General features: G+C 32.5%; 1 pseudogene; it reads right to left on the bottom strand.

Moving 5' to 3' along the window:
- Positions 1 to 229: 229 nt before the first annotated feature.
- The window catches only part of LOC107024938, a 14,803-nt pseudogene continuing 5,071 nt past the window's right edge, over positions 230 to 9,961 (bottom strand).

Here is a 9,961-nt window from a genome sequence, read left to right on the forward strand (position 1 = left end):
ATAACAAGTCTAGAGTTTTAAGCAATACTTCACAATGAGTCGAAGATAGATAATAGTTGATGTTCATTCTATCCTTCGAAGAACAGATAGCAAGAGCATGCATGTTGCACACATACGGTATTAATTGTTCAATTATAAAGAAGATAAGAACCAAATTAGAAACATGACCACCATGTTGATAAAGACTATCAATGTCACATGATTAGTCTTAATTCATCACAAAATAATGTCAGAAAAGAGCTGGATACTGTTCAGCCTGCTGTCTGACTCGTCTCCTATACTCAGCATTATCCTGCAAAATTAAGGCCACATATTGTAATTAAAAGCCAAAATTAGGAATTAATATGATTTAATCAATAATCATATTTCAAATGCACCATATCTATGAATGGAAACTAAAATTTAATTTTCTCATTAGCAATTTAACCAAAATTTGTAAGCAATATATTGACATTTGGAACCCCTCCTACAATCCAATAGTATCTCTAAAACAGTTTCGATGTATTTAGTATGGAAAAATATTTGAAACATATCCGAACTTTGATCGAAATTGTTGTTACGATATCAAACTTTGGGAAGGTCGTCAATAAAGTTTTTTATCATAACAACAATTTCGGCCAAATTTGGAGTAATTTTTATAACCTTTTCCCCATTTAAGATATCCTAAAATTTATATTTTTACGTAATCATCCGTGTAAACGATTTCTCAACTGGAATCATCATAGAATTTCAGATATACAAGCTATTATTGTGAATAATTCTAATATTGAAAATCTGAATGAAGTACACATGAAGCTTGAGTAGTTAGTTACCTGTATGTACATATTATAGCCGTCTGTTTGTGCTTTATAATTAGGGCTCGGCCAATCAAGCAAATAAGGAATAGCTATCAGAATTTGTTTCACTGTAATGGTAGGACTCCACCCCTAAACAAGGTTATAAAAACACAATAACGATAAGTGTAATCTTGGAGACGATATTAATATTTTCAAAAGAATGACAAAAACTTACATGGCCCTGATTAAAGAGAGACTGCAAACATACTTTGCCTGATGGATAGGCATTTGGATGAAAGAAACCTTGAGGAAACCTGCACTTGGATGGCATGAAAGGATAGTTTTCACTAAAGTGAATTGTCATTGGATAATATCCACCTTCCCAGTCACTCTGTACCATATCAGTTAAATATAGCATATCACTATTCAGTACGATAAGAAGAATAGAGTAGAGTATCAACACTATAAAATCCATGATGAGTTTCAAATTAAACCTTATGGTACTTTTCCAAAATGGACTTTTTCATCATCACAAACATAATATTTTTTCTAATCTACATATGAAATCACGGGAATAACTCACACATAGATACCGTACAAGGCAATAAAGTTATAAATTTCTATTGTTTAGAAAATTGGGGAAGAACTCGAAAGACTGGACTGACTCTCAAAATGTTAAAAAATTGATTTTAAATTCATAGGTGACAATATTTTTCATAAAATCACTAGCTATAACTGTTGAAGATAAGGATTGAGTTGATAAACATGGTTCAACTGTTAGAAGGCTTGCTAGCTGTTTAAGAATTAAACTCGGACCTGTACTAGGCTATGTAAGTAAAGTACTAGTTAACCTCTATTATTGTAATTTATATTATAACTACCATACTAGTCTACGAGTGTAAAAATCTACAACTCTATATCAACCTCTACTTAAATGCTTAACCATCAATACAAATCTTGATTTCTTTAAGTTTTGTTGAGAATTAATTCTACATGGTATAAGAGAATAAGATATTCCACAGCTTAAGTATTGAATTCAAAATGATCACATGTCTAACCGAAATGGATCCATCTACCAATATTGTTTCAACTTATTCCCTTCATCACCTAATTGCATCTTGTTCCATTAAACTTAAGCTAACAAAGGACACAAATGATGCAGTTGATTCATGTGATGAGACTTACCTATACCATCAAGGAGAATGAACCAATTGCGAGTGGTCATTCAACTGGAAAGGTTGTTGAGAAAGTCGTGGTTATAAGTGTTGAAGATAATACAGAATATAGTGGTAGTGTTGATGATTATAGGAGAAATCTGTACTGCTAAGGAATTGGATCTGAAGCACCTTAATAGGAGAAGACATGTACTTTATTGTGGGTTTCATAACTGCCAATGAGATGTGAGAAATGCTTAAAAAAAGCCTATCTTTTTAGGTTAAACAATAACTGCAGGAACCAAGAAATCAAAGCCACATGTGATGGTATTGAAGCCATTCACAATCATGTTGATGAAGATAGAAAATTAAAAAACTTTAGGCTTAGGTCTTAAGTACAAATCCTTTAGGACTTTCATGCTAGGTAAGGCACCATATTTCACACTTAATCAGTTTGTTAATTCTCTCAGGATTTCTGATATGAAAGAGAATTATGAAGAATTGCAACTACACAACCACAAAATTCTTTACCCAAAGGCTAAGGGAATGATGAAACTACTCTTAGAGAAGTGGAAACAACAACTTCAACTCCAAAGGAAGGGGTCTCAAACCTGTTGGACAAGGATCAAATACTTTAGAATAATCAATGCTTCCGAAGTAGAAATAAGGATAGAAATGCTACCGATTTGCTTAAATTATTGGTAATAATGGTACTACTCTTAAGTTCTTTTACATGTGGGATTACTCTTGTCAATATGTAGATGAAATACCACATGCCTTGGCTGCTATCAATTTGCATAATATATCATCTGCATATGACACTTTGTATATGGATTGAAGAGCCAAAATTCTTTCTAATTAAACAGTGCAGTGGATTTTATTAAAATATTTTGGGAATGGATCACAGTTAAACATAACAGATGTTTGGAATACAACTAGATCATGTTTGAAATAAGAAAAGGTCCTTGTAGATCCTAAGATTGTTTGAGAATCTACTGTCAATTTGTAAAATTGCTAAAAATAATTATTGCACTCTTGAATTTGATGAATCTAACGTTATTGTAAAGAAGAAGAACACAAGGATACTACTAACCTAGGGATCTAAGAGAAGTGGACTCTATGCTTTGACTCCTATACAAGATTAGAAGACATCAGACATCATAGAGCATATATTAGGACATCCTAGTTTTTGTTGGTATTAATGCATCAATGTTTAGTCTTCCGAAATTGTTTCTTAGTTTTTCAAGAAGTCTCTTTAGAATTTCGTAGTACATGTATCTAGTAAATTGTGATACATGTATTAATTATTTGTGCAATACTTTTTATTTTCTATTTTTAGTAGTATAAGTAGTGATGTAGTTGATGATTGTAATCATTTCAAGTGTCCTTAAGTAGCCAATAATAAATTTTATTATTCTCTAAATATACTATTTTCCTTCCATATTTTCTACAAATTGGTATCAGAGTAGGTTTTCGTTCATAATCAGGAGCTAGGTGAAGAAACAAATATGGCATCCAAAACAAATGAAAGTGCTGATTCTTCTGTTGTTCTTACTCCATTTTTTATGGAACATATTTTAAATACTGGAAGATAAGAATGAGAACACATTTGAATGCTGAAGGTTTGTGGGTTATTGTTGCAAATGTCTTTGAAGAGACAGACAATGACGGGTGATCTTACAACAACAGATATGAAAAATCTAGAGGCTAAGTATCGTCAAAATGCAAAATCCTTGAGCAAAATCCAAATGGGAGTCTCAAGAGCATATTTTACAAAAATTCCTAATTGTGAGACTGCAAAGGAAGCTTGGGATTTTCTGGAAACTGAGGTGTATGGTGATGAAAAGGTATGAACTATAAATCTTCAAACTTTTAGAAGAGAGTTTCAAAATTTAAAGGTGATGGAATCTAAAAAAATAGATTAATATTGCACAAGAGTCTTGAATATCAATAATGAAATGAGAAATCATATTAATAAAATTTCGTGCACACAAGAAGCAACGATATTTTCGTGAAGATCAACCCAAAGAGACGGTTTTCCACTCTGAAACAAATGTGAATTCTCAAAATTTCTCAAAAAATCAACAAAAGAAGAATCACAAGCCAAAAAAGAAGCAGGATCATGATGGTTCTTCAAAGAAGGTTGAAGAAAAAAGTGAGAAAAATTCTAGTCTTTTTCGTAAAGTTTTACAATGCAGAAAAATGTTGGAACAAAGGCATGCCTCAATGTAAATTTTGTAAAACGTTTGTCCACGTTGAAAAAGATTGCTGGCACAAGAAACGGGAGCAAGCAATTTTTTGTGAAAAATAGGAGGAAGAAAGGGAATAAAACGTTTTCTTTGCTTCTAAATCTGATGCTTCAACAAAAAGCAATGAAAGGTATGTTGATAGTAGTTTTAGTAATCACATGACTGGAGATGAAAAGACTTTCCTCTCAATTAATAATAGCATCACTACTAAAGTGAAGATGGGGAATGAAGCCTTAGTTGATGCGAAAGGTAAAGATACTATTTCGATCAACATGAAAGGAAGCGGTAAGCAAATTCATGACGTTCTTTATATTCCTGACTTGGAAGAACATTTGCTTAGTGTTGGTCAACTCATGGAAAATAGTTATGCTCTTTTGTTTAGAGATAATTATTGCAGGATTCATGATAAAATTGAGCCAAATCAAGTCATTGTTGAAGTAAAGATGATAAAAAGAAAATTCCCTTTGCAATTTCATTACAATTCATTAAGAATGAAATTGTAGATGAATCATGGCTTTGGCACAAAAGATTTTGTCACTTGAATTTTCATGGTTTGAAGCTTCTCAAGCAGAAGGACATGGTGCAAGGACTTCCGGAGATACGTACTGAGGTGGATCCATGTGAAAGTTGTATAATAGGAAAGTAACATAGGAAGTCTTTTCCAAAAGGGGTGTCTTGGAGAGCAACTGTATTTTTGGAGCTAATCCATATTGACATTTGTGAATCAAAGAAGACTCCATCTCTTGGTAGTCAAAGGTATTTTCTAATCTTTATTGATAAATACTCAAGAATGACTTGGGTTTATGTCTTGAAAGAAAAGTCAGAATTATTTGCTACCTTCAAGAAATTTAAAGCCCTTGTTGAGAAGAAAAAAGATTGCAGCATTAAAACCATTCGCAGTGATAGAGGAGGTCAATACACATGTCAAGAATTTGAAGAATATTGCATAAATAAAGTCATTCAGAAGCAACTTACAACAGGGTATACTCCTCAACAAAATGGTGTATTTGAAAGAAAAAATGGAACAATTGTTGAAATGGCAAGAACTATGATGAATTAGAAAGGGCTGCCAAAATATTTTGGGCAGAAGCAGTGCATACAACAATTTACATCCTTAACAGGTGTCCAACAAAGTCACTAAAGGACTAGATACCAGTTGAAGCTTGGAGTGGAATTAAAGCTTCTGTAAGTCATTTTAAAATTTTCGGGTGTATTTGTTATGCTCATGTACCTGCTGAGAAAAGAACAAAATTGATGAAAAAAGTAAAAAATGTATCTTTCTTGGCTATTGTGATGTGACAACAGGATATAGTCTTCTCGATGTAAAAACTAACAAACTTGTTGTTAGTAGAGATGTCATTTTTGAAGAAAAAACAACACGGAATTGGGATAATGATAAAATAGAGAATACTGCTCTCATATAGTCAAATCAAGAAGAGGATGAGAAAGATGAAGATGTCTGTCAAGGGGGAGAAATCCCAGATTCAGATGATGAAGAACCACCTCCAAGAGGAACAAAAATGTTGAGTGAAATTTATCAAAGATGTTATTTTGCCGGTGTTGAGCCAGAAAATTATGAAGAAGCAATAAAGCATGTTGTTTGGAGGAAAGCCATTGAAGAAGAAATTCGGATGATTGAAAAAAATAATACTTGGGAGCTTGTGGCTATACCTAGAGAAAGAGAAGTTGTAAGTATAAAATTGATGTACAAAATGAAACTCAATCAGGAAGGAGATATTCAAAAGCACAAAGCAAGGTTGGTTGCTAGAAGCTTCTCGCAAAAACCATGTATTGATTTTTATAAAGCGTTCTCTCTAGTTTCTCATCTTGAGACAATTAGAACTGTAATTTCTGTTGCTGCACAAAAGAAATTGAAGATATTTCAACTTGATGTTAAATCTGCATTTCTTAACGGAAAACATGATGAAGAGATTTATGTTGAGCAACCTCAAGGTTTTTTTGTTCAAGTGGGAGAAGAAAAGGTGTACATGCTAAAAAAATTCTTTACGGGCTGAAGAAAGCTCCTAGAGCCTGGTACAATGAAATTGATACATACGTTCTGGAAAATAATTTTTAGAGAAGTAAAAGTGAAGTCACTTTGTATGTGAAGAAAGAACATGGTAGAATTATCCTTGTTTATCTCTATGTGGATGATCTGCTCTTTACAGAAAATGTTGTAAAAATGATGCAAAATTTCAAGCAACATATGATGCAAGCTTATGAAATGAGTGATCTTGGGTTGCTAAATTATTTCTTTGGCATCGTAGTTTCTCAAGTGAAAGAAGGAATTTTCATTTTTCAAAAGAAGAATACTAAAGATATTCTTCACAAATTCAAAATGATGGATTGCAGGTCTGTGGCCATTCAATTAGAAGGAAATGAGAAGTTTAAGATGATAGAGAAAATAAATCAAATAGCTGACTTTATAGAAGTATGATTGGAAGTTTGCTATATTTTACTTCAACAAGGACAAATATTATATTTGCTGCTACTTTATTATTCAGATTCATGTAAGAACCAACCCAAGTGCATTTTGGACCTGCAAAGCGTATTCTACGCTACTTGAAAGGAACAATGGATTAAGGGATAATGTACAAATTTGGTGGAGATTTGAACTGAATTGGTTATTCTGATAGTGATTCGGCTCGAAGTATAAATGACATGAAGAGTTTTTCTGATTATGCTTTCTTATTTGGATCAAGTATCTGTTCTTGGTTATCAAAAATGCAAAGTGTTATTTCTCAATCCAGTGCCGAAGAAAAATATATTTCAGCATCAAAGGCTACCTCTCAAGCTATTTAGCTTAGGAGAATATTTGAAGACATTGGTGAAAAATAAAAAAAAAATTGTATTGTGATAACAAATCAGCAATTGCAATTGCCAAGAATTAAGCCAGCCATGAAATATGAAAGAATATTTCCATCAAGTATCATTTTATCCGAGAAGCATAAGAAAGGCAAAATTCAGTTGCATTATTGTCAGACAGGAGAACAACTTGCTGACATCTTCAGCAAAGCACTTCCTTGAGAAAAATTTTTCTATCATCGAGAACGCATTGGAGTTATCAACCAAATGCATTATAATGCATCAACGTTTAGTCTTCCGGAATTATCTTTAGTTTTTCAAGAAGTCTCTTTAGAATTTCATAGTACATGTATCTAGAAAATTGTGATTCATGTATTTATTTATTTGTGCAAAACTTCTTGTTTTCTATTTTGAGTAGTATAAATTGTAATGTAGTTGATGATTGTAATCATCTCAAGTGACATTAAGTTGCCTAAACTCGAGCATTCTCTAAATATGCTATTTTTCTTCCATATTTCCTACAATTTGATGTTTTAAAAAGTTCTGAGTAAAAGTAGTTGCATTATGTTAATATTTGGAACAAAAAGCTTAGTGTATTCTAGTTGTCTGTTGGACCAAATTGGTAAACTTGCACATGACTTGAGGAATAAAATTAAGAAGTAACCTTTATTGAAAACACATTCTTATTTGTGGTTCCTTCTCCTGTTGAAAAATGTAAACTTCCACATGACTTATGGAATAGAATTAAGAAGTAACCCTTATTGAAAACACATTCTTATTTGTGGGTTCCTTCTCCTGTTGAATTTTTTCAGCATATGAAATATCACGTACTGTTTGTAGTTGATTACACAAGGTATACATAGAGTTAACCGATGAAAACGAAGTTTGATTTTTTTGAAGTATTTGTTAAATTTAAAAAATTTGTGTAAAAACAATTACCTAAAGAGATTAAGATGTTCCACTGTGATGGAGATGGTGAATTAATCAAAACATACTTCATTAAACATCTAGAAGATTGTGGTATTGTTTGGCACGTTTCATCAACTAATACACTTGAAGAAAGTGGTCTTAGAAACAAAAATATGCATATTGATGAATCGGATTAAATATTCTATTACGTGCTAATCTTCGTTTGTTTCTATGAGTTGAGGACTTGCACTGTTTTTCATTAATAGACTTCTGTCCTCAGTCTTAAAGATGATTACTCCATTTGTTAGTCTATATTATTAGAAACTAGATTAAAACATCATAAAGGTGTTTGGTTGTAAATATTTTACATATATCAGGGGTAGTACCAAGTTCAAGCTAAAGACTTACCCTTGTGTGTTCATAGGATACAACCGATTGCACAGGGCTACAAGTGTTGTCATCCGTCAACAAAGGGAGTGTATGTGTAAAAACATGTTGATTTATGGATAATGTTACTTTTTATCCTCCAAATCAAACATATAATACTATTTATGTCTCACCTCATCTAGCTACTTTTGTTGAGTTTTTCTCAAAATTTTCGGCATATGAGAATACTCATTCAGGAGAAATGCATATATTGTGTCAACAACTAGTGAGAATCTTGAATAAATTAAAACATATGTTGTTGAGAATACATAAGCTACTAATGATAATGTTATTGAACATATAACAACACTCATGCCTATTGATGATCATAGTGATGTTGAACTCTAAGATGCATGTTCAGATAGTGGTAGTAAGGATCAAGTTAGTCATCCAGGTTCAGGTAGTGGTGGCCTATAAAATCATACTCTTTTGTGTCTAGTTCACAAGCGATACATTAAGAAGTTGATATCTTAGTACAATATATGATCGAGAACCAACAATCTAGAGAAACTACATTATAAGTAGCTGCCTCACATGTAAAACCTATACCACAAGAAATCACATGACTACAAGACACAAGGAAAATGTGCGTCATTTATTTCTTGTTCCTGAAAACAAGGAAAATAGTCTCACCATGTTTTTATGTTAAAGAAGGCATTGTATGGTCTTAAACATGCATCAAGATTTTGATATGACGGATTTAACAAATATCTCCTACACCTTAGATTTTCTTATAATAAGGCCGAATCCTCATTGTTAACATTGAAAACTCAGAAAGGTTCAATATACCTCTTGATGTATATAGATAACATTATTGTAATGACAAGTAACCATTTACATGTCTTTGAGTTGGTTTTACTACATGGAAGAGAGTTTTCTATGAAAGATCATGGTCCTATACAATTATTTCTTGGAGTGGAGGTCAAATATTTTATGGGAGGAGTTTACTTGAGTCAGAGTAAGTATGTCGCTTCCCTACTTAACAAGAAGGATATGAAATTGTTAAAATTTGTAGCTATTCCTTTGGAAAAATTGCATGGTTAAAATGAAGTGGTTGGAGGTCTGTAGATTCCTCTTTGTATAGGTAACCTCTAGTATTTGACACACTCAAGGCCTAATATCATTCATGAAAAAAAAGTAGCCAGTCGACATGCATATCTTCGATGAGCAATATCCAGAAAATAGTAGGTTGAGACATATAGACTTCCTGCTCAAGAATTCCGCGAGTTCATGAAATGTCATAATAATGAACATCTTCAAGGAGGTAGAATGATTCTCATGAACATCAAATGTACTATACAATTTGAACTCAAACAATCACTTATGTCATAGTCATCTTGTACGTTGTATGGATATTCAAATACTCATTTGGCTGTGAAGATGCACTACCTTTCCGAGATCCACTACATGTTATAACATCTTTCTAGGTGCAAATTATTTTTCATGGATTTCCTAGAAACAGACAATAGTAGCGAGATCAAATGTTAAATTTGAGTATAGATTACAGGTCTTCACTGTAACAGAGATGACATGGATCATCTACCTACTTCATGATCTTAAGAGTGTACCTCAAGACAATGTCTACATTGTATTGTTATAATTTGAGTGTTTTGTACATGAAAGTTGATATGAGGCTATATAT

This window comes from Solanum pennellii, chromosome 7 (assembly GCF_001406875.1).
Source record: "Solanum pennellii chromosome 7, SPENNV200".
NCBI classification, from domain to species: domain Eukaryota; kingdom Viridiplantae; phylum Streptophyta; class Magnoliopsida; order Solanales; family Solanaceae; genus Solanum; species Solanum pennellii.